The sequence below is a fragment of the Suricata suricatta genome, chromosome 6 (genome assembly GCF_006229205.1).
Source record: "Suricata suricatta isolate VVHF042 chromosome 6, meerkat_22Aug2017_6uvM2_HiC, whole genome shotgun sequence".
Classification (NCBI taxonomy): domain Eukaryota; kingdom Metazoa; phylum Chordata; class Mammalia; order Carnivora; family Herpestidae; genus Suricata; species Suricata suricatta.
Genome location: NC_043705.1, coordinates 110,722,676 through 110,743,049, shown reverse-complemented (window position 1 = coordinate 110,743,049; position 20,374 = coordinate 110,722,676). Strand labels below are relative to the sequence as shown.

Here is a 20,374-nt window from a genome sequence, read left to right as displayed (position 1 = left end):
TCATATTCTCAGTAAGAATTTGGAGATTTGGAGCATATATTACTCTCATAATCTATGCAGTGCTGGTTATTACTAGCTCTGTTATCTACAATGATAGAAATCAGGGGAAATAAAACCTACCCGTAAATCTGACCAATAAATTTTAGGCCATAGGTTCTCAAATTTAGTTGCTTGTTATCTGGACCTTGAGAGCTTTTGAAGCTCAATACCGAGACTGGATTCCAAACTAAATAATGTTTCACCCCTAGAAATGCTGGTTTTGTTTTTTGTTTTGTTTTAATTTTCCCAGGTGATTCCACTGGGTATCAAGGCTGAGAACCACTGATTCATGTCTTGCTATTGGTCTGTGGACCACCAGCAGACTGGACCCAGGACTCTGAGAGCTTGTGGGAAACTAGAATCCAGGACCTACTCTGGACCTTCTGAGTTTCAGTCTGTATTTTAACATCTCCAGTTGATTACTGTGTGTAATACAATCTGATAAGCATAGGAAATAGTTTATTCTTTCTATGCTAATATGTCTGTGGCTGGTGTTGCCAGCTATAGAGAAAAGCATTTGAGTTTCAAGGTCTTTCAAGAGAATTAATTGCCCAATATTCATCTTAACTGTCAAATTTTTTAAAAATAAAAGCATGTATTTTTGTCTACAAAGTATTTAAAATATCTTCAAAAATCTATTTTTAAGTTACATTTTATACCATTATCAAGAATATAAATCTTTGCATATATATATAGAATGAACTACCAAAATAGTGATAGCATATAGAATTTTAAAAATTATTTATTTTTTACTAACCTCTAAACAAAATAAGTCTTTAGAAATCATATATAGTAGTTTAAGTCCAACTGCAAGTTCAGCTGCTAGTCGTTAGCAAGGAATGACTGGTTACAAATGGAAACATACCTCTCAGTGAAATTTTGTACTGTAAATTTCCTTTTTCCATCAGGTACTTATAGGCAAAGATTTACTACCCCTCCTGGACACAATAAATGAGAAGTTAGCAGATTGTTTCGGTTTACTCTAGATGTGATATATATCAAATTTATTCTGCTATTCCTGGTCTCCCATTTATATGTTAAGTATTTTGCTAGTTTTATGTCTGTATTATTGATTCTGGATTTCATTTTCATTACCCTCTTATATACAAGTTGGATCTTTCCCTCCAAGTTGCCATTAGACTAGCTTCATGAAGCTAATTTTCCTTTCTTTCTACCTATTTTGTCATTAATTTTGTTTTCGTTTTTTAATCCCTGTAACTAGTTCTTTTAACCTCAAATTACCTTTAACAGAAGTGAGTCATAATTTCTGCAATTCATGTATTCTAGAACTGAAATTTTCTTCGTTGCTAAAAGTAAAAGTACACAGATGAATGGGGTATATGTGAATTCCCCAAAGTAAAACTGTTAGTTGGGAAAGAAGTATTGTGCTTTTAAAACAGGTGGTTTTCCAAGTGAATAAGATTGAATGTTTGTGTATCAGAATATGTTGAATAGGGCTTTCTAACGTGATTCTGAGAGTTTGAGGAAAAAGAAACCCTTTTGCCTATATGTCAGAGCTTAGAAATGGAGCATCTATATTTATATTATATCAGTCTCATTGCAGGTGATACATTTAATTTTATGCATTTGTTTTGTAGTGCCTACTTTGATCCAAGCACTGAGCTGGATTTAGGAAAGACAAACATGTATACAAATCACTGTTAAAAAAGCAACGTAGAAACTGTAAGAGGGCACAGTGTTGGAAGGGGTCACTTTTAGGGTGAACTTTCTAGAGCTAGAGCCAGTAAATTTACCTAAAATGGTGAGAAGAAACCTGGATACGTTATCTGAAAGAGAAGGGCAGGTGTACTAATCACATTAGACCCTCCATGCCACAATACAGAGTGGGTTTGACAATAATGAGAACCCACTGGAAAGTTAAGGAAGGAGAATGGCATTATTCTTGTCCCCATTTATATGCATTTCACAAATGTAACAGCAGTACCAAGGATGAATTGGAGGAGGCAAGAAGACTGGTTAAGAGAATGCATAGTAGAAAAATCTCCAGGGAAAACAATGTTGGTGTGAACAAGGACAGTAACAATAATCATGAAATAGGAATGAAAACTCAATAGGCAGTATGAAGAGGTAGGATCAAAAGGACATGGGCTGTAGTTGTTCAGAGTTAAGAGTAAACTGTAGGGGTAAGTCAGACTTTTTTTTTTTTAATGTAAGAGAGATAATGGCAAAATTAAAAAAAGAAACAAGAAATCTAGGAAGAAAAGCTAGCTTGTAAGGAAAAGCAGTATAAGTTCGGTTTTGAATCTTTTAAGATGCCTATGGGGCATCTAATATGCTCTTCTGAATGCTCACATCCTCACTCTTTTCAGGTTTTTGTTAAAATGTTACCTCAGTGAGGTCTTCCAAGCTAGTCTTTAAAAAAAGAAAAGATAACTTTTCCAAGATTTCCTTTCAAGCTCTCTTTATCTTTTTTCTAGAATGCTTATTTTATTTAGTTGTTTTCGTATTATCTGTCTGTCATGTAAGCTTGAGGACAGAGACTGTTGTCTGTTAGGTTCATTGCCATATGCTTAATTCCAACAACACTCTAACACAGAACAGAGGCTCAAAAACTTGGGGCAGGGGGGAGATAAATGAATGACTGAATGAATTCATTCAGTCCCTTAATTAAGAAGGTCCCTTAGTTAATTGTGCTCACAGGTCTGAAGTTCAGGAAAAAGCAGTTGGCTGAGGTCAATGTTACAGGATTTGTCAGCATATAAGTAAACCTGCAATCAAAGAGGAAAAATGAGCTAGCAAGAATTAGTAAAGCTAGGAAAAAAGGCCAGGGACAAAAGCATAAGCAAATAGACATTTAATCTCTAAATAAATGCTCCTTGACTCCATTTTCTATTAAAATGATTCAAAGCAAAGGTGTTTCTGTATTTCAATAATACAGTCAATTTTTTTTTCATATTGAGCTCTATTCTAGAGATATACACATAGAAGAGCCAAAGTGTTGATTTCAGAGAAGTTGAGTTTTAAAAGTTCTTAAGATAGAATTCTAAATTTGGGGGCTAAAGCCAAATTATTTTTGTATATGATTTTTAAGTGGGTCTTAATATACATTTCATTTACAGATTTAGTATATGAAAGTTCTAGTTAAAAAAAGGATCTGTTAGGGGATCAAAGTTAAATTTATTAAGAGATTTTTTTCAAGATTTCCATAGCACAGAAATAATTAACAAGTTCTGTCTCATTCAGGCCAGGTTTGTAGCAGTGTTCCTGCTGTTGGACCCTTATCCCTTGGACTCCCTGTCCTAACATAGCATCTTTGATTTCCATCTATGCTTCCTCTTTTACTCCCCACAAAACCACAAGTGACAGAACTGTGGCATAAATTTTGCAACTATTTATATTTATTTTAAGAATTGATTTTGGTCAGCACATAATTTTCTTGATAAACATTTTTTTAGTAAAGTGAATTTACAAGTTATGCAGAGCAAAAAGTTAGGACTTGAAAAGCGGCTAAAAAATGAATCACGATTTCAGATAAAGTTTTCAGAGCCCTAAATGAAACAGTCGTCTTCATGTTGACGTGAGTATACTGAAGATTTGCGCAGAGATTCAGTGTATGCATCGTAGGAGACTTGGTATTTTAGACAAGTGCTTTTCAAGATTTCTTCATATGTTATGTGTACTGCTGACCACCTGGCACTTTAGAAGTTTAGTTACTGAAAATTCACAATGATTTCTAAAGCAGTTGAGATGCCAGTATAATATTTGTGTGTATTAAGGATGCCTTATTTAGAAAAGATTGAAAAGTCAACAGTGCAGCTGGTTAAGATGTTGGGAAATAAGATCTATAGTAATGGTCTTGGAATTTAGCAAGAACAATATGAGGAGTTACTTAACATAGCCTTCAGGTAGCAGGTAATCTTCTCTAAAACTGAAAAATAAATTGGCCAATTTCAATAAGGAGCTAGTTAAATGAGGAAGACTATAAAAAGCATTGACAAAAGATACTAAGCTGAAGTAGAGATGATAAAGTCTCATTTGTTGTTTTTCTTTATATAGCAAGAATTCTTCCTTTTTAGGAGGTGTTTGGTATATAGTATCACCATCTGTATTATCCATATTTTAGACTGCTTTATAGGATTCAGAATATAATAATTTGTAAGATAATTTATATTGCAGTATTTAATTTATTTTAAGAAACATGTGATAAATAACACTGGGAAAGAAACTGGGATATTGTGAATTTATTCACTTAAATTGAGGTGAAACTCCTGCATTTACTCAAGGAAAATCCATTTTTGTGTGCAATACTGTAGTTTGCAAACAAATTTGAGGCTATCATTTTTGCTTCTGATAGTGAATGTTTCAATTCTGCAAGAAGTAGTGTCAATATAAGAAAGGTGTCAGTTATGAAGATTGTGACATTTACAATAAGTTGTGGGACTTGGAGTACTGTCTTCAGTTCCCTTTCTTTGGCCTTTAACATTGCCCACTTTGAAATCCCAGTGTAACGGAATGCTAGTGTAATGGAAATATGCCTGTTTTCTATATTGTAGATTACAGGACTTAGAGCTTATTTCAGTTTAGGGTGCCATGTTAGGTTTAGAACAGCCAAGCCTGAGATAGAGCAGTATCTGCTAAGCCACACACACAAGAGAAAAATGTCTTTGCAGACACATTGCCTGGCCATGCACAGGGTTGACTCCACTGTCCCAAATCCAGAAAAGGACAACATATTACATGCTTATTAGGGGCCAGGTCTATGGTAAAGTACTTTAGAATGAATTATTTAATTATTTGAAGAGTTCTGTGAGAAAGGTGTTGTCCTTATTTTCAGAACAACTGAATCAAAAGAAATTAAATCATTTGCCCCAAATCACATAGCTAGTGAATGTGAGGAGGTGCCTGGTCAAGCAATATCCTAAAAAAATGCAAGAATGCTGGTTCATTCCTCAGTTCATTTTCTATTTGGAGTAGGTCCAAAAGTAGGTCTGTTTGGAGATGTGCCTAGAAATAGAAAAATTATTTGATAACACTGAAGTTTATTGGCCAAAGATTATTATATGTTTTTTATTTACCTACCACTATTATCTTTCATCTCTTCATAAGTCTCAGGAACTCAGAACTATAGCACTCTGTCTAGAATATGAGAATTAGAAAATGTAGAAACTGTTGCAAGTCTGTGTATTAAACCAACCCCTCAAGGCTTTACTTAGCTTCTATTATTATTTCACACCTAGTCTTAGCAAGCTTGTTTTTACATTTTTAAACCTGCTCTCGTTAATTCATGCATTATCTCAACATTTATGTATTTACTAAGCATTTTAAGTATCAGGAACTATGCTACTCTTGGGTGTGCAAAAATAATTGGGATTTTTTTTTCCTGCCTTTAATCACCAAATTAAGTATCAGGGAGAAGGGCGCCTGGGTGGCTCAGTTGGTTAAGCGTCCAGCTTCGACTTAGGTCACGATCTCATGGTTCGTGGGTTTAAGCCCCACATCAGGCTCTTGTGCTGACAGCTCAGAGCCTGGAGCTTGTTTCAGATACTGTGTCTCCTCTCTCTCTCTCTCTCTCTCTCTGACCCTCCCCTGCTCATGCTGTCTCTCTCTGTCTCTCAAAAATAAGTTAAAAAAAAAAAAAACAGAAGAAAAAGGATCAGGGAGAGATGATGACACGTGGCCAAGCTGACAGCAGGGAGGTGACAACACAGGTGGCTCCTGAAATACCGTCAAAAGAAAAAAGCTTAGAGTATCTCACTGGGGACTAAGGACATTATTGTGTTAATAGCCATTGATGTTCATATGGAGGAAAATACTGAATTACACTGAGTCACTGAGTGTATCCTGTTAAATTAAGGAAATATAATGTGTTCCACAAGTATTTTCCTCCAGAATTATTAAAAGGCCATGGTACTTAAAGAGATATCTGTTATACCTAGGATGACAGTTCCAGATAACCAGACTTTAAAGATTAATTCTCATTTGGGAAAAAAAAATTCCAACAGATTTTAGTGGCAAAATTTATCAGAGATGGGAGGTCCTCTGAGTTCAAGTCTAAGTTCCAGAAGTTTTATGTCTGGAATTTTTCATCAAGTCCTAGTGTAAACACTGACTAGAACTTTTTGTTTGACACTTTTGTAAAAAATTGCTCTGTGAATATAAAACATATTTTAATCTTGTGTTTCACCCCATTGATCCTCTAACCATAACTTGTATTTTTTTTCTTCAAGTGTACTGTTGACAGTGGTATGAGTCACTTTTAGGGGGATGAGGTTTGAGGTGGAAGAAAGGCAGATTGAAAGTACATTGCAAAAGAGGGTGGGGGAGCCTGGGTGGCTCAGTCAGTTGAGCATCTGACTCTTGATTTCAGCTCAGGTCATGATCCCAGGGCCGTGGGGTCAAGTACCAAGTTGGACTCTATGCTCAGCTTAAGATTCTCTCTCTTTTGCCTGCTCCCCATTCAAGTTAAAAAAAAAATACATTGTAGGACATGCTTCTAAATCACTTAGAATCATAAAGGTTAATGCTGTAAGGAAGCTTATATATCATCTGACCTACTCACTTCATGATATAGATGTAAACTGAGACCCAGAGAAGGTTGTTAACTTGTTCAAAGTCATACGAACAGTTTTCCATAGGTTTGATCCATCCTGTTTCAATTTCTTACCAACTTTTATTGTCACCAGTGCATATTGCTAGGTGGTTGGGGTTGAGAAACAAGGGACAAAGCAGGATCTTAGAATGCTTTCAACCCTTCTTATTTATCCAATAGTTCTTCATCTCAGGGCAAGGCACTTTCTCTTTCAGGAGTATCACTCAGACCCAGAGTTAGCTTTGGAGTTCAGTCAGTTGACCACTCCTTGGAGAATCTTCTGTTCAAGATTCTTTCTTCTGCCTTTTCTTCTTCTGAGAAGCATTTCATTCTTCTGACAACCATTTAGTGAGTACTTACTATGTGCCAGGCACTCAGCTAGTCCCCAGCACCACGAGGTGGGAAGAAAGATCATGGTCCCTGTGTGGAAAAGCCAGTCAGTAAGCAAGCTCTCGTAGCCCTGGAATGGGTGCAGGGATAAATGTGGAGGGATGTAGGTGCACAGAGGGTGCCCTTAACTCAGTCTGACTTCACCAAGGAGCTGCTGTCAGAGCTTACACTGGTCAATTCCAGAAGCCCCACATAATCTTCCATTATTTTCTAGAGAGATGAGGCAAAGGAAACTGGGCGCATTTCTCTTTGAAAGCCTCTTAAATTTATTTGGTTCCTTTTTCTTCTTCAACGTAGTGGCTCCTGTAATCCCAAAGCTCTCTAGATGTTAAATATTTATAGTAAAGAGTCAATAAACCTAAAAAAAAGAAACATCATGGAGAAAGGAGATTACATCATCTCCTACCCTCAAAAATCAGTGGAAAATGCACAAGTGTATGAGAAATACGGATGAGGGACCATGACTGAAACAACTTTAAGATTCTGAAACCTTTATATTTACCACATTTTTGTTATCTCCTTTTTCTCTGCCACAAGTAACAACAAATCAGTTAATCCAGAAAAGTGAGTTTGTTTTTTTCAGAACAGCAAAGAAAGGGATGGTGAGAAGGGGAGCATGGGACATTATGTCCTACTCCACAGCCATTCTTGGAAGAGAGGATGTCTAGGAGAGAGAGGGTGATGGCAGCTTCCTCAGGGAAAAGACAGCAGACTGCTGGGCCAGCTGTCAAGAACCCAGTGACAGAGGACACGTCAAGGACGAAGTGACAGCTCTCGGGTTTGAGGGGAGGCTGCAGAGGGTAGACAGTAGGAAGATCTGCTAGAGTCTTTCTCTCTCTTTATTCAGCATTTTATATTCGGTTTAAAACCCAGGAAACTCCCTTAATAAATAGTAACAACGTTTAACTAGTGCATTTCACTGAATGGCCAACATGGATGGGGTGTGGTGGAAGGAAAGGAAATTTTCTGCAGATGAGAGAAACAACAATATATGTGAAGGAATGACTCTAGAAACAATTCTCTGACCCTTTGTGTCTCCATGATATTCTCAGCTGAGTTAAAGGAAATGGAATAAGATGAGGAATGTGGTGAAGTCAGAAGGGCTGAGAGGCAAAATTATCTATCTCATTAAATGTAGTCATATATATATATTTTTTAATTAGTCTATTTTCACTGAGACTTAGATAATAAATTTTTCACTCTGGCCTAACTCCTTGCCTAGAATTTAACAGAGCTTAATAACTGTTAGAATATTTCTTATCTTTCTGGAAATCATTTCACCCCTATCCCTGACTCCTACTTGCCCTAAATCACAGAAAAATATAGTGGGAAATGGGGTGAGTAGATAGGAAACACAGAGAAAGGCAAGACCTTTTGGTAATGGTTTGTTTGGATTTAAAGCTCTTAGATTTGGATTTGATGCATGGGTTCACCTATGTCCTGGATGAATTAGAAGCTTTAATTGTCAGAATCAAGAGTTCAGTACAACCATATTTTATAGTTGAGACTACGAAAAGGATGTTGCATACTAAAAATTACAATGTAATTTGCATACTATTTGCTACAGTTACCGAAGATCATATGTAAGCATTTGCAGAGACATTGCATTTGTGAATAACCAAAATGAATCACAGCAGAAGAAATCATCTCAAAGGACTCTGTGGCTATGGGAGGGCAAACACGAGAACTAGCCTGTGAGTCAGGAGATCAGGATGTGCCCAGGCCCTACCAAGACAATAGGTTGTGTGACTTGAGGAAATCATTTCATTCTTTTGAGCCTTTGTTTTTTCATCAGTAGAATGAGAAAAGACAGGTGGCCCTTGATTTCACAGTCACTCTTGCAGACCTCTGATTCTACTTGGTACAGTAGCAATGACTGCTTGTTATTTTTAAATGCTGTAGCTTTCCAGCAAAATAAATCTTCAGTGATTCTCAGGTTTAAAAAGCATCTATTTTGCACCATATTCCAAAAGCTGCCAAATTTTGGGTTTGGCGACTGCTAAAGAGAGCTGCCTGCTAGGAGCAAATTCCAGAGTTGAGGGTCATTTATTTGGAATGCTTTGCCAAATAGTCCCATATTTTCAAAGTTATTGGGGCCTTTAAACTTGAGCATCAGTGGAGGCACAGTTATTTAAAACATTTTTTAATAGGTGCACAAAATTTTTGAAGGTTACAAATATTTTTGAATCATTTGCAACATACTAATGGCATGCCAGGCTGCAGAGTCTGGCCACTTTTCTCCTTATTTTCCTTCCCTATCAACTGCTTGCTGTCCCAAAGAACTGGACAATGAGAAAACACAGGTCTTTGTTTCTTCTGGAATGTTCTTTCTGTTTGGCCAGTGGTTCTCAAACTAGGCTGCACATTAAAATCAGCTAGGGAGTTTTAAAATCACACTGATGATGGGGTCCCGTCCCAAGACAATTAAGTCAGAATCTTTGGAAAAGGATCCCAGGCGTGTGTAGATTTAAAAAGCTCCCAGGTGTTTCTTTTCTGCAGCCAGGTTAAACCATGGCCTGCCAGTCACCAAGTAAGCCAGTTGTCTTTAATATGTTCTGTGGCCACAATACCAATCAGCTACCTGGCTAAGAAGAAAGAGTTGGGGCATAGAAAAAAAATGTGAAATTGTAGATTAATTATCTCCACTACTGAGGACAACTTAAAAGAGTTGATGAGGAGATTTTTTTTTTTATTTAGTGCCTCATTGTGGGATTTATCTATACCTTTATGTATTGACTTGCTATAATAAATCCACAGTTAGGACTAATGTTGACCAATTTGTGAATATTTATTGATGCCTTTTTACATGTGCATATTTTGTTAGGTACAATAGGGGAAGGTACAAAAAAAGTAGAGAAACTGCTTCTTAGTTCTTGAAGGAGGAAACTTACAAATCTTGGGATTCAAGAGTTATGTAAGACAGAACAAGACTACAAAATCATATACTGTACAGAGACTAAAAGCTAAAATTGTTGATAACAGGAAGATATCACGGTTGGCTAGAGTTGCTTGGGAAAATGGTATTTGAGTATGGGCCACCTGGATGTCTTCTTTTACTCAGGTGTCAGGCAGCAGTGGTAAAAACATTGGCCCTGAACTAGAAAATCTTTATCACAGAAGAGCTCTGTGACCTTGGGCAAGTCATGTTATCTTTATGATCCTCAAATTTAGATTTGTGACCTTTAACCTATAAAATGGGAAAAATGATAAAACATTCCTTATAGAGTTGCAAGGCATAAATGTTATGATTTAATAAAAATACCTGGAAATTATTAAGAGCTGTATTTAACTTAGTTTAATTCTTCCCTCCTACTTCATCTTTTTACCATATGTACCACCTGGGCACCAGATCAGCTGTGGAAGTATAAAGCAAAAGAAATGCCTCACGTCCTTTCCTATCATAAATTCCTACCATCTGTGAAAGATGGTGTTAAAACGAGAAAAAAATGGATCCATTCCCTGCAAAGTTATCCTCAACAAGAGATAGGATAGCCAGATCATGCTCAGCCTTCATAATACTTTCATTTCTTCGTATTTAGATACATATGCATGTCCCACATCAGTGCACAATGAAGGGGAAAACCTCACTTTGGTAACTTAGAAGCCAATAAAGAAGAGGAACACAGAAGAGCACATTTCAGTTTTGAGTTCATGCCAGGAATAGTATCTCGTCAACGCTACCCCTACACACATAGAGAGAATGCTAGCTGCCCAGCTAGGCAGTTCCGTCTCTGTCTGCAGGAACCATAGCAGCTATGCAGTCCCGTGATGCTCGGCCTGGTTCTCTGGCAGCCATGACACATCATTAATACTCGCAGTCACATTAAATTAATGCTAATTCTTAGGTTAAACACCATGTTGTCTTTCCTCCATTTAAGCACCTCAATTCCCATGGTACATATTTATTATTTGAATATCATTCTTCAACTGCACAACTTTATCTGGGGATTTCAGCCGTGCGTAAGTTATAAACAAACCACAGTTCTCTTACAATTTCTAAGCCAGTTGCAAACAACAGAAAGCAGTTATGATAATGTAAACAATTGGAAGATGAGGAGACTCAGGAAGAAAAAGAGGAAGCCACTGTCAAACTCTGCTACAGAAATTATCTTTGTAGGACAATGCAGCTGATGAAATTGCCACCCCCAGACAGCCACCACAAATCCACTGGACTTAAAGCTCAAGCAGAGCTTCAGAGAATAATCTCTAGTGGACAGGAGCAACATACGGGTTGTCCACAGGTCACATGTCCACCATCTATGGACCAGAAGGCAGAATAAAGGGCTATTTTGTATTCCATCCCCATCTTCTGTGTACTCTGAAATTCTGTCCCTTTCCTCAGCTAGGAAGAGTGTGTTGAGAGCCAAAACAGCAACAAAATATCCACTAACCACTGCAGAACAGTGGAAGTAAGAGGACAAACGTTTAGTAAATCCCTTACCAAGGCAGCTACTGTCCTGGTGGTAGAGATAAAGGCCCTGCAGCCAGACTGGGATTATTCAGACTGTAGCCCAGCCCCTCGCTGGGAGAAGCAGCCCCTTTGCTGGTGCTGAGCCTGGAACCCGGGTCAGTCTGATTTCAGGGCCTGAGGCTTCATCATCAGTTCACTCAGTCTGGTCAGATCATTTTTTAACTCTTATGTTCCTCATCAGAGCAAAGATGCCACTTTGATAGGAATATCTTAGCATCCTTTTCAGCCTTCATGTCTGCTTGGAGAACAAAATCACCTAATCATATAAGTTAGTTGTATAATTGACACATATTTTCCCCTTGTTCCTACTTTTTTTTTTTTTTTTGTCCTAAATCTTGACTTCAGTTTTCTCCTAGGCTCCTGATACTGGAATGGATGTCTGATTCACCAGCAAACATTTAAGAACAAGCCTTATTGGTAGATTTTAAATGGTGAATCACTTAAATACTCAAATCTCTTTAAATTTTCAGCCCAGGAAATTCTCAGCAATATTCAGCATTAGTCCCGAAGCATGGTGGAAGTGCAAGAGACTCAGAGAATGCTTGACCTCTATAGTCTCAGATGTTCTTGAGTTCACCTCAGGTCATTTGCACCTCTTTGTTTTTCCCTAGCTAATATTTGGTTCTGGAAGGAAATGGAAGCCAGGAAAGGGAAAGGTGATTCTCAACCTCCCTACATCCAACACACACTTGTCCTGAGCCTTCACAGTGTTTTACCACCCAGCTGTCAAAATTCAACCATGGAAGAGGAGTTAAAATACATCCAGATTTCATGTTAGACACCAAATACTGAAGATAGGAGGTCACAAAAATTTAAAAGAACAGGTTTTTTACTTTCCTACAGTTAAAGCTAAATTTGAAGGTGAGCCAAAATTAAAAATATAAAACATGTAGCAAATGCTCCTCTTCTACCTTTCTAAGATTGCCAGACTTAGGGACTGGCAGAACAGTAAATGGGGCATACTTATTCTAAAAAATTATTCATTGGTTATCTGAAATTCAAATTTAACTGGGTGTCCCAACAACCCTACACTCTCATGTTCATCCCTTTAGCACGATGGGTTATGACTGGCTGGGGTGGGTGTCGGGAGAAGCACTGGTAAGTGTATTCTTTTACAGGATTAGTCTAGGCTCTAGTTTTAGAGCATTTTTTGGAAGAATGGAGAAGGGCTGATCTCTTCTGTGTTTGAAAACACTGATATAAAGCTTTCAACAATAGCTTTGAGTGTAAAATAAATGTCTACTTAGCAATCATCTTTTCCAGGTGATTTTTATATCCTAAAATAACCAGGTCATCACCTTTCTCAATTCAGTCATCTGAGACTGTTACTCCAAGGTGATCTCTCAGTGCAGGACTTCTGTACAGCAGTATGTTAATGATGCAGTCTGATAATGTGAGGTTCTCCTACAAAATAAAATTACTAACTGCAAGTGGGATTATACTCTTGACAAATTAAGGAGGATTAATTTTAAATGTATCACTAAATAGGGGCGCCTGGGTGGCTCAGTCCGTTAAGTGTGTCCAACTTTGGCTCAGGTCATGATCTCACCGTTGGTGATTTCAAGCTCCACCTCCAGCTCAGAGCCTGGAGCCTGCTCTCTCTCTTTGCCCCAGCCCTGCTCATGCTCTGTCTCTCAAGAATAAACATTGAAAAACAGTTTTTTTAATGTATCACTAAATAGGAACTAAGTCACAACAACTTTGTAAACACAGGAACAACATTTAAAGGGAGACAATATTAAGCAGTGGTTAAGGGTAAAATCTCCAAGGTTTTGTATCTCTAATACTGACTTCTTTGGTGACTGACTTACGTTTCCTTACCTGCAAAGTAAGTGCTAACTTAATAGAGTTTTTTGAAAATTAAGTGAGGTTATTGACAATTTATAATGCTTGGGCCAGAGTAAGTGGTCAAGACAATTTACCTGTTTTGTGTGGTATATCTAAAATGTATCTCCTTGGGACTCAATACATATCCATGGACACTGGCACATTTTCAGTTCTGAAAGAAAATCAATCTGCCTGCAGAAACAAAAACAGATATCCTTTCTCTCAAGTAAAGACAATTTCTTTAGGGGCGCCTGGGTGGCTCAGTTGGTTAAGCATCATGCTTCGGCTCAGGTCATGATCTCACGATTTGTGTGTTCAAGCCCCGCTTTGGACTCTGTGCTGACAGCTCAGAGCCTGGAGCCTACTTCAGGTTCTGTGTCTCCCTCTCTCTCTCTGACCCTCCCCTGCTCACACTGTCTCTCTCTGTCTCTCAAAAATAAATTTAAAAAAAAAAAACATAAAAAAAGACAGTTTATAGGAAAAATGAAAATTAAGGATTTCTTACAGACAGTTTAACATATCAGCCACTCATAGGTGAGGGCTTAAACCATGAAGTTAGTGTTTATTTCTGTTAATCTGAAAGAATTGTTCCTGAACCATGGCATAAAATTTTCCTGTTGCCTCCCACCCCACATAAACAGACTGGAAACTGTCATTCATAGGGAGAGATAGAAAAAGGGGGGGAGTCTATTGAATGGACCGTTCCATGAATTATGTAAGCAATTAAGAGCTGAAAGAGAGTTGAAGAGGCCCATCATCATCCACCCTGCCATTCTTCTTTTAGGGACCAGCGTCCTGTAATGGAGCACCACAGGGCCATACGCAGAGTGGAGAAGCAGGTCCTCAGAACCTTGCCTTGCACATTGCCTCCTAGAATCTTGACAGCATAATGCTTCTAGAGAGATAGCAAAGCTCTTTTTTAATACTCCATATTTCTGAACAATGTTTACTCCTTCCCAGGTCTTTTCACTTTTATTCTGAATCACATGAAAAATAATAATAATTAATATATGAATTATCACTGACCACAGCAGATGGATGTTTTCTTCGAAGTAATGTTTTCAAGTACCATCACCTAGCAGCTGGATGCCTTCCTCTGGACAGAATTGGCACCCTAAAAGCAAAAAGAGATAGAAGTACTTGGGGTGATAAACTTATGTCAGTTTGGACTCAATTTAGAACAGTTTAAAATCTCTCAAATCTAACACACCCTAAAGCTTTAAATACTACCCACTAACAAATTATGTCTGTGGAATTTTTTCCATTAAACATTTAGTCTGATTCAAACCTCATAAGATGCTAATCTTTTCAAAACTTGTTTTCCCTTATTTGGCCTTCTTACATTTTGTACACATCAATCAGAGTCTAATATTCCAGAATTGCTGAATGTCGGAGGGTGGGGGTTAAAATTGCTGTGGGCTTGGTTTCAGGAGAACCAGATTCAAACCCGGATTCTGAAACTAAGTGATTTTGTGACCTTGGGCATCACTAAGCTATTGTGAGCCTCATCTATAAAGTGAGGATAATACTACCTGGAAATGTGTGGATGATTAAGTTGTGGAAACTGTAAGCACTCAGTTTACATAGTAGATGTTGAATTAATGTTGAATCTGTGGCTGTAGTGGGGTTGAGTCACAAGCTTTGTTAGAGCTTCTTTTTTCACTATATACAAAATGAACCTTAAAGGTTTTATATCCTGACCAAACAGAGATTACCTTTTTCTCAAAGAAACTAAAATGGTTTGAGAAGGCAGATATTATTTTAGTCTAATAATAGAAATCTGCAGAAGTCCACAATTGTGCTTTAATGTACCAAAGATCAAAAGCAATGCAAAGTCAGAATAGCATTTACTTCATGTGTCAGAATCTTACCCTACTTCTTGCCTTTGATTTGTTTAAGTATAGGAAATTTAAGCTGTACAGACATGAATACATAAAATATTTTTAATTTGAAAACTGTACCATTTGCATTATAGGCTGTTTCAGCTTTGTTTCTAGCAGAGGTCAGCAACCTCTTTTTCTGTATGGGGTCAAGATAGTAAATTTGTTAGGTTTTTCAGGAAACATAGTCTCTTTAGTGATTACGTAAGTCTGCCATTGTAGTGCAAAAGCAGCCATAGATAATAGTAAACTAAAGGGCATGGCTGTGTTCCAATAAAACTTCATTTACAAAAATCGATGATGTGTGGCATTTGGCTCATAGGACAGTTTGCTGACCCCTGGCCTAGAGAATGATACAGAGTATATTTTACTAATTAGGCATAATTAAGTTAACTTATTGATGGGAAAAATTTTGAATATATATTCAAAAGTTATTAATCAACAATGGCGTACAAGTAACCTTAGTATATACATTTATTCCTTTAGCATCATAATTGGCTGAGTTAAAAAAAATACTGTGGTTTTCTAAGTATATGCAATTGAGATGCTAGTAGGTAAATCACATTGTAATCATCATTTCAGTAGCACTTTTTGAAGTTCTAACTTAGATCCATGTGTATATGCACAGAGGACTTTGTTTTTCTGTGGTAGACAAATTTTGAAATTGGACTCAAGCCTATTACATGAACGTCCAGGACAGGATTTCCTTCTGCTGCACAAGAATATTCTGTGAATTTCCTGGGAAGTGCATTCAAGGATAACTTACCTGACAGCATCTGAGCCATTGTGTTCTAAGTAATTTCCTGCAGGGATGAAATCAGTTAGGTTTAGACCTTGGTGTTCTGTAACTATTTCCCATATTCACCTTACACAATACCTTTTAAGAATGTGTTTTGCGTGTTTCCTTTCTCCAGGCAGAAATTGAAAGTAATGAAATGCCTAGACCATTAGAGAATTTTAAGAATTAGAGAAGGACACTGCTTCTCTCTCTTTTTTTTTTTTTTGCCATAATAATGTAAGAAACCAATTCAATCCTCAGTGCCTTAACAAAGCATTCAGTATTTACATGCACATTAGAAAGGCATCCAATCTCTCACCATTTAGAGATTTTAATTCTAATTTTATAAATTCTAATTCTATTGTATTTTGACAGTATCTAGTAATCAGAATCTCTATAATAACAGTAAACACAGTTAGCTGTCAGAAGACCCCAAAATATCAGTGGCTTCACAATGACTTTATTTCTTCCATATGTCTCAGTCCAGTGTGGGTTGGATGGTCCCACTCAACCTTGTACCATGGTATTGGAAACACATACCTCTAAGATCACAGCAAAAGAGAAGAAGTATAGGGAGGAAACAGAACTGCCTTGGTGGGAGGTGACACATTATCACTTCTGCTCAGCATTCATTGACCAGGAATGGCCTTCATGGCCCCCACTTAAGTGCAAGGAAATCTGGCAAATATGGAGGAGCACATAGATGTTGGTGATAATTGGTGAGCCCTGCCACAGAAAAACATTTAAAACATTGGGTTTTGAGCCAAGTCCAAAAATCAATCAGATAAGAGCTAATAAGAAATTTACAATATTATCTCAATTTTCATTCACTTGGTTATGAACAAGAACATATACAGACAGGATATTTGCTACATTCTTCTTGTTCCCCTTGTTTAAGGCAGCTGTGTTTGGAATTCTCTGCACTTTTTTAATGGACTTAATGGACAGGTGAAACTCTTGTCTAACTATGTAATCCTTAACATCTGTATCATAACATATATTCCTTTGTATTGATAGCTTACTTTGTGTGTGTGTGTGCATGTATCTTGTTTCTCCAGTTACATTCACTGCAGGAAAACAATTATATATCAATGTGCACTCAATAAATAAGTGTTAGTTTTGATACATAAAGTCTGTTTATATATACTGATGAGTTTGAATACTTGTGTTCAGTAAACTTTGGTAGCATTCAGTAGCATGAAAGTTACAAGTGACTGTCTTTATTTTGCATTTTGAAACTGCTTAGGGATTTCAGTTTGGACCCAGTGTTCTTCAAAGTATGTCTGATGGACCAAACTGAAAAGTTTGTTGTGGGGTCCAGAAGCCTACATTCAAAAACTTGTGTGTTTAGCCTTCTCTTCCTCCCCCTACATTCTGAATGAAAACAGCCCTATTGAAACTCTTAAAACAAGAATAAAGTTATTTTGTTCAGGTACATCTTGCTGTAAGCAAATTAGCTCATACATAATTGAGAAATAGGCAATGGTGTTGCTCTAACACATGTCAATTTCCCCAGCACCATAAATGTTTATGCCACCAAGTACCAGCACCCAATTACCAAGTAGTCCAAGAGTTGGACAGAGCAAGTTGCAATGTCCATTCTCCTTCCTTTCTCCCTCTTGGCTTCCTTTTACCATAGGTGTGATTTCTTAGAAGGGCTTGTTAATGGTCAGTTTCACATTCAGTTCATGTTCCCCTTGTTCCCATAACTCTACAACCTCAGCATTTCCTTACTCCTCCATTGAAGTCCTTGTATTTACCATAACATTTATTTGTTAGGAATGTTTTTAATGTTTATTTTGAGAGGGTGGAAGGGAGGGGCAGAGAGAGAGGGAGAAAATCCCAAGTGGCTTTGTGTAGGTCAGCACAGAGCCTGATGGCAGGGCTCAACCCCAAAATCACAAACTGTGAGATCATTACCTGAGCCAAGATCAAGGGTTGGATGCTTAACTGACTGAGCCACCCAGGCACCCCTACTCATTAGGAATTTAACATACCTTTAAAACCATGCTAGTATTTTTATTTGAATTGTTATTGGCTAAAAAGTTGTGTGGATTTTGAGTAAGCTACTCCAAATCTACTTTTATCACAAGCTCTATTTTTTTTGACAACTTTGTAGAAAACATGAGGTTGCTTTTAGGAGTGGCTATACCGCATTATAACAGACATGGCTCTATTCTTACAACTCCAAATGCATACATTTTATGGAATAGTAGAAGGCCAATAAATTGACTTCAGGCCTATTTGAGAAGTTTCCATATGGAAGCAGTTTTCTGATCATTTATCCTTTATATTTAACATTGCTTTAGAGTTCCCCAATGGTGTTCACATGCAGACTCTCATTTCAATCCCAGAACAATAACACAAGGATCATTATTAGCATTTGTACTTGACAGAGTTGGAAATTGAGGCTCAGAAGAGAGAACTATTTTGCCTAAGATAGACTGGTAACAAAATTCTGGCTCTAATTAGTAATTCTATGCAAGTAAACATATATTTTGGGCACCATATTTTATTCAAGACCCTGGAGATACAGAGATAAATAAGATGAAACACAGCTCTCCTCCAGCTAGCTTTCCCCCCTTTTCCTCCGATTGATGTAGGGACTCTTTTCAGTTTGGGCTGGGTGGGACCAGTCAATTCACTCCATCCCGGAGAGACAACAGCCTTGCTAGTTTCCTAGAATAGCTGGCAGCTCAGTACCCTGGCTGCTCTAAACAGGGATGTGGACACATGGATGGCTCCTGGCCAATAGGCCTGAGTCTGCTGCCAACTGGAAGTCTTTCACTTGATTCTTCTTCCTTGCCAGTCCCTCCCTTATTCTAGCCTGTAACCGTGACATTGTGTTACCCAGTGGAAACATAGCTACAAGTCTGAAGAAGGCCTGTTTTGGCTAGTCTTTCTGCTTTGTGTGAGCTGCAAGTACATCCCAGGGGTGCATTGTGAAGATGGCTTATCATTGCTTCATGTGCTCCATAGTATGGGATATAGAGCTAGGAACTCCATGAAGAGCAAGAAAATTGTCATCTCTGGGTTCCATCAGTAAACTAGCCATAGTGTCTTAGGTAAGTTATTTCAATTGCTTGGACCTCCGTGTTGTTATTATTTCAGGATGCTGTCTGATTAGGTGATTTATTTTTTTTCCTTTTATAGTTCATTGTGAAGTTGGTTTCCATATAGCACCCAGTGCTCATCCCAACAAGTGCCCGCCTCCATGCCGATCAACCCCCTTCCCCTCTCCCCCACCCCCATACACCCTCAGTTTGTTCTCAATATTCAAGAGCCTCTCATGGTTTGCCTCTCTCCCTCTCCTCAACTATTTTTCCCCTTCCTCTTATCCATTTTCCTCTGTTAAGGTTCTCCTATTCCACATATGAATGAAAACATGTGGTATCTGTCCTTCTCTGCCTGACTTATTTCACTTAACATGACACCCTCGAGTTCCATCCATGTTGCTACAAATGACCATATTTCATTCTTTCTCCTTGCCATGTAATATTCCATTGTATATATAAACAACATCTTTTTGATCCGTTTATCAGTTGATGGACATTTAAGCTCTTTCCATGTTTTGGCTATTGTTGAAAGTGCTGCTATGAACATTGGGGTACATGTGCCCCTATGCATCAGTACTCCTGTATCCCTTGGGTAAATTCCTAGCAATGCTATTGCTGGGTCATAGGGGAGTTTTATTGTTAATTTTTTGAGGAACCTCCACACTGTTTTCCAGAAAGGCTGCACAAGTTTACATTCCCACCAACAGTGTAGGAGAATGCCCATTTCTCCACATCCTCGCCAGCATCTATAGTCTCTTGATTTGTTCATTTTAGCCATGCTGGTCAGCGTGAGGCGGTATCTCAGTGTGGTTTTGATTTGTATTTCCCTGATGATGAGTGAAGATAATCATCGTTTCATGTGTCTGTTGACCATCTGGATATCCTCTTGGGAGAAGTCTCTGTTCAGGTTTTCTGCCCACTTCTTCACTGGATTATTCATGTTTTGGGTGTGGAATTTGGTGAGTTCCTTATAGATTTTGGATACTAGCCCTTTATCTGATATGCCATTTGCTACTATCTTTTCCCATTCTGTCAGTTGCCTATTAGTTATTTTTACTCTTTCCTTTGCAGTGCAGAAGCTTTTTATCTTGATGAGGTCCCAATAGTTCTTTTTTGTTCTCAATCCCCTTGCCTTTGGGGATGTGTCGAGTAAGAAATGCTGCAGTTGAGGTCAAGGAGGTTGTTTCCTGCTTTTTCCTCTAGGGTTTTGATGGTTTCCTGTCTCACATTCAGGTCCTTCATCCCTTTTGAATTTATTTTTGTGTATGGTGTAAGAAAGTGGTCTAGTTTCATTCTTTTGCAGGTTGCTGTCCAGTTCTCCCAGCACCATCTGTTGAAGAGGCTGTCTTTTTTTCCATTGGATACTCTTTCCTGCTTTGTCAA

General features: G+C 37.9%; 1 protein-coding gene across 1 annotated transcript in view; it reads left to right on the top strand.

The window, feature by feature from the left end:
- Positions 1-20,374, top strand: part of ITGA1 (integrin subunit alpha 1) — a 156,949-nt gene that overhangs the window by 14,292 nt on the left and 122,283 nt on the right. The gene's annotated exons all lie outside the window — the stretch shown is intronic.